Source organism: Ammospiza caudacuta, chromosome 7, assembly GCF_027887145.1.
Source record: "Ammospiza caudacuta isolate bAmmCau1 chromosome 7, bAmmCau1.pri, whole genome shotgun sequence".
In the NCBI taxonomy this organism is placed as follows: Eukaryota; Metazoa; Chordata; class Aves; order Passeriformes; family Passerellidae; genus Ammospiza; species Ammospiza caudacuta.
In genome coordinates, this window is record NC_080599.1 from 48,744,001 (window position 1) to 48,749,444 (window position 5,444).

The 5,444-nt window shown below is 44.5% G+C and overlaps 1 long non-coding RNA gene across 3 annotated transcripts; it reads left to right on the forward strand.

The window, feature by feature from the left end:
* Window positions 1–1,546: 1,546 nt before the first annotated feature.
* On the forward strand, window positions 1,547–5,181 carry LOC131560265 (uncharacterized). Of its 3 annotated transcripts, none has more exons than XR_009274938.1 (5): window positions 1,547–1,691; window positions 2,316–2,379; window positions 3,064–3,139; window positions 3,258–4,024; window positions 4,797–5,181. It is a non-coding gene; the product is annotated as an uncharacterized LOC131560265 (long non-coding RNA). The 3 variants fall into 3 exon arrangements; XR_009274940.1 differs by having other exon boundaries at window positions 3,907–4,024; window positions 4,619–5,181; XR_009274939.1 differs by having other exon boundaries at window positions 3,907–4,024.
* The last annotated feature ends 263 nt before the right edge of the window (window positions 5,182–5,444 follow it).

A 5,444-nucleotide genomic window follows, 5' to 3' on the forward strand; every position in this document is an offset into this window, starting at 1 on the left:
CGCCTTGTGGGCAGAGCGCGGTGCTGCAGCCCTGCACCGAGAGGCCGCCACCTTGGGAGTGGCGCGTCGCGGGTGTCGCGGACTTTTAATTGACCTTCTCAACAGGGCGGCGAAAAGGGCGGGGAAGTGGAGGACCGGGGTGGATGTCACTGGACTGCCTGCATGGAATACCGACCCCGGCGCGGCCCCGGTGGTATTTTCTGTGACGTTTCAAGTGTACCCGACACATGCTGTGGTCTCAGCGGCGCCGCGGGCGGGCGTATTTCGGCGGGTTTGTGACAGGCATGTGGGTAAACGCCTCGCTGTGCCGGGGTCCTCTCACGGCCGCTTTCCCGCCCTGAGGGAGCCGAGCCGGGCCGAATTGTTCCGAAGAGCCGAAGAGCCGAGTGTGGCCGAAAACAGCCGAGTTTTACCGAAGAGCCGAGTGTGGCCGAAAACAGCCGAGTTTCACCGAAGAGCCGAGTGTGGCCGAAAACAGCCAAGTTTCACCGAAGAGCCGAGTGTGGCCGAACACAGCCGACTTGAGACGAAGAGCCAAGTGTAGCCGAACACAGCCGACTTGAGACGAAGAGCCGATGATAGCCGAGTGTAACCGATAGCCGACTGTAGCCGACATTGGCCGCATTTAGACAAAGAGCCGAATATGACCGACTTTAGCCCAACCGGGCCGAGTTCAGCCGAAGAGCCGGAAAAGCCGAATTTAGACGAAAAGCCGAACCGAAACGATTTTAGACCTAAGCCGAACCAAGCCTAATTTAGCCGAGTTTATTTAAACAGAACCGAACGACGCCGCAGCGCTCTGCCTGCAGAGCGCCGGTGCAGACGGCAGGGGGCGGTGTATAAAGCGAGTATAAAATATCAACTGTATATAAGAAGGAATAAAAAGCTCTGTGTCGTGTGCAGCAGTAGAAAATTTCAGGCTCCCAGGGAATAAATAGTTTTCTTTCAATCATTATAGTTTTGGGGGTTTTTTTTACTCCCAGGTAGCCTGAAAGTTACTACTGCTGCTTTTTGATTCTAAAGCTAGGAAGGAAAACCAAGATTACAAATACAAGAAAAAGAAAGGGAAAGGGAAGGGGAAAAAAAGGAAAAAAAAAAGGAAAGGAAAGGAAAGAAAGCAGGAGAGCAGAAGGGAAGGGAAGGGAAAGGGGTGAAAAACAGCGTTAAAAAAAGAAAAAGAGTTGGAGGGAAAAAGAGAGGGCATTCGGGAGGAGCGGTCCTGCCTCAGGTCCTTCCCCGGCCTGGGACGAAGGACCCGTTTGATGCCCGGGAGGGACTGCAGCTCCCGGTGGCGGGGGACGGAGCCGTGGCTGTCAGCCCGAGACTCCAACTCCCGGCAGGCCCTGCTGCCGGCGCGGCGTGTGACGCAACAGCTATCGCGGCACATGAGTGGCTACCAGCCCGAGACTCCAACTCCCGGCAGGCCCTGCTGCCGGCGCGGCGTGTGACGCAACGGCCGACGCTGCCCGGCATTTTTCTCTAAATCGGCAGTAAATACAGCTGAGTAAAATTAGCTTGGTTTTCTTCCTTCTTTTTTAACTGAATTGTTTTTATTAAAAATCCTATTTGAATATGTAGAAAAAGTGGGGATGTCCCGTAATATATCCTAGCTTTTCTTGTTTATAGGGTGCTCAGAAAACATGCGTCCCTTAGAGTCCCTCAGAAAGGTTCTCAGTGCGATCTCTACCAAGGTATGTATTTACTAATAAGTGATCCCTTTAGATATTTGCCTGTGTACCTTTTCCTGTAATTGAGAGCTTGCGTTCTGTGGGTTTTATGATAAATCTGTAAAACATGTAAGAATGCTTTTGCAAGTCTGAATCGTTGAAGGCAGCAGTAAGTGGATTTAGAGCCTGTTCTTGACCAGACAACGGGAAAAAGTGTGACTTTGATGCTGAACTTGTTTTTTTCATTTTTCATTTGACTTGTCTGGAATGATTTAGGAATAGAGAGAACTAGAAAAAGAGAGAAATAGAATTGATTATTGAGCACTCCTCAAATGCTCACCACGATTCAGTGTAGAGCCGAAGTGAAGGGTGATGGAACAGAGCTCTGTGCTTTAGAAGGAAATAAATTTAAACCTGACCTCCGCACAGAGTCTCACTAACTTCTTTTGTTTTAAAATACAAAATATGATTAGGAAGTGTTGGAAGTTAGTGTTTTGGGAAAGAAACGGCAGTTCCACAGAACATTCCATTTAACAGAGGCTCTAGGAAGGATTCATGTTGTAACTGCTGTCACTGCAATCAGTTGGTGGTTCAGCCTTGAAATGTGCACTTGCCCTTCTATAAAGCACTGTTTTGTTTGCCTTTCAGTGCTATGAGTCTTGATAAATTGGAGAAGAGCCCAAGAGAAATTTTTCATCCCTTGATATAAAAGGTAGGAAGTGACTTTTTTTGGTTTGGTTCTTTTTCTTTATTATTTCCTGGAAATAATAGGTACTACTGGTTTGTTTCTTCCAGTAGCAGATGATAACAATAGCAGTAGTAATAGTAAAAATAATAATAGAAATAATAATAATAGCAATGTAATACTACCTAAACTGTCTTTATCCATTGAACTGGCCATTTCAAATCAAAACTTCTAAACACAAATCAAACCATCATCCTCGTAGAATCTTTCACAGCAGTGGGCTATAGATCCTGGTTTTGTTGACAGGATTTATTGGTTCTGGAAGAGCAAGAGGGAAGTACAAGCCTAACTACTTCTAGCTCACAGACCCATCCAGTGAATACTGCTTTGTGTTTTGGTGGGCTTGTGATGACTTTGAAATCAATTGCTCATTCCAGTAAAAAAAATTAATGTTTTTTTGAACCTGACAGCAGAAATAACTTTAGGCACCAACTTAATAATAACAGATCACCAATTTAAGTTCATAATTTTATGCTGTACTATCAAAGTTTAAAGGTAAATTTTTACTTATTAGGAGATGGTATAAAGTGTATGTTCCAATGTGTTGGATGTATGCAAAGGTACATACGTACCCGAAAGTCCTTAGAGGAAACAAATTTTTACGTCTGCTGTTTGATTGTTTATCATACAATATTTGGTTTTATTTCCCAGGGATCGGTGAATTTTAACTTTGGAGTCCTCTGTGCTAAGGATGCTCAGCCTACAGATGATGAAATGTTCAGTAATGGTGAGTTTTTCACCTTCTCTTTAATTGCTATGCTGATGTGAATAAGAAAAAAACAAAAGCAAGAGAAAAAAAAAAGGATGGTTTATTATTTTTTATGCTGTTATGTTTGTTTCCTCAGTATTTGCTGCAGCTCTGCGAACCCAAGCTTTGGGTTCCTTCTGTCCCACTGGGAGTTGCCCAGTTTGGTTGCATCTGGTGAAATTCACCCTGAGACCTTACAGAACTAGCTCAAACTACGTGAGAGCCATTTGCAGTTCTCTCCAGACACCTGGAGAATGGGTGATGTTTCTGAGGGTCTGGCAAGTATACTTGTATCAAAACTCAGTCTGTGAAATTTCTGGGGAAAACCCTTCTGTGTCCTGAAGGGTTCAAACTCTGGTGAGGATCCAGTTATCAGGTGCTCACCTGGATGGTTCCAACTCTTAAAGTGAACACTTGTACTCTTACCCTGTAGTTTACATCTATTGTATTTTTGTTATTTTGCAAGATTTTACGGCTTTGCAAAATATTGTCATTTCACTCTTTGGAACCTCTCAGATCGTTCTTTGGTGCAGCACCATCCCATGGGACACTTGGCTGCCGTCCTGAAGGGGTTGGTCGCTAGAATTGTAAATCCTGGAGAGTTTATAAGTCTTCTGTCCCCAGGGAGGTATCATGCTTTGTTTCCTTTTGTTCTGTTTGTTAGGCGCTGCTTCTCGTTGCAAGTATGAATTTCAAACTACCCTGTTCTTATTTTAACTGTTTTCCTGGTTCTCTCCCTACGGCAGGGAAAGACTCTCGTATCCTTGTCGTCGGGCTCGGTGCTGTCCAAGAAGATGCAGAGACTAAAAAAATCATAAGAAGCAAAATACGATTGCAGGGAAAAGAAGCTGGAGAGAACAGAAGGTGATATTGTTACCCTTACCCTGTATTAGAAACATCCGCTGTGCTTTGATGCTGGCAGCTGCCAGGGGCTTGTTAGCTCTTTGTAGGCAGGTGTAGGTGTTCACTTGTAGGTTTTTTCTCTGGACAAGTCAATTCAAACTTTGCTAAGCTTATATTTGCAAATTACTCTCTAGCACAGTCCAGCATGACATTTTTGAATGTTGTAAAAATACCATGTTACTTGGAAATTGCTAATGATGAGAAGCTTTAGGGAAAAATAAGATGTCAGGGTTGGGAGATGTGAGAAGAATTTTGAGGGGATGTTAGACTGAAATAAAGCACACTTGAAGCTGGACTGGCATGCTGGCAGATCCCCTATTAAACAGTAGTGCTGAGATTAGCCTGGGGGTTGCCCATTGTTTCTGTAGAAATAAATGTTTTCTGGTCTTCAGAAGTAAGCTGCTTTGAAAAGCTGGAAGGCACAGCATAGTGACAATCCGTGTGCTTCGCATTAAAAATAGATTTCAGAAGGGTCCTAGGCTTTTGTCTTTTCCTAGAAGTCGATGTAATCCTATTGAGGAGTTTTTAATTCTGTGTTGCCATGTCATCCATCAGAGCCCTGTCGTACTAATCGTCATACAGATGCAAAACAAAAAATCAGACCCTGTCCCAACCACTTAGAGCCCAGAACACGATTTCCTCAGGCTGCCATTTGTGTGCCATCGGTACTCACCACAGATGGGAGCTGGGGATTGTTGCACCCATTGGGAACAAACCGCCTCTCGTCACACAGAAATGGAATTGGGACGACGCCTCAGCCAGCCCCTCTCTCCTGAATCTGCAGCAGAGCAGTTCCAGTCCATGCGGGCACGTGTAATCCAGCTCCTGATGATCTGAGCACACGGAGCAGCGCTCAGCTGCTGTGGGGGGCTCAGGGAAGGCAGAGTGTGCATTGTCATCTTCCTGAACCTACAGACGCGAATCAAAGTGAGAAGCCACAGGGTGGAAATCAGTCGCATATATGCTAAATAAAACTTGCAGGTTTTTTTTAAGAATTGTTTTTGCTTGTTCTTTGTTGTGCTTCTGTGCTTAGAAAACCTCCCTTTAAAATCAGTTCAGTCCATCAGCTGAACCTTTGTTTGCAGACTCTCACTGAGCAGAATTTGTTGCAGACTCAGTGCACGCTGTGCAGGCCTCCCGGGAGTGTGAGGAGCTCATGTGTGCTACTTTTTGCTTTAGGACGCTCTGAGGTATTTATTCCTTTTGGGATACATGAGGAGTATTCCCAAGAGAGGTAGTTATAAGGTATGACATTGGGAAAAAGCCTGTGTGGTTGGAATGTTGTTGCTGTCAAAAGTTAATTTTTTCTTAGTCAGTAGTTAGCTTTTTGCTTTATTTTTGTGGTATCAATATTTTATTGTTTAAAAAATTCCTTCAAAAT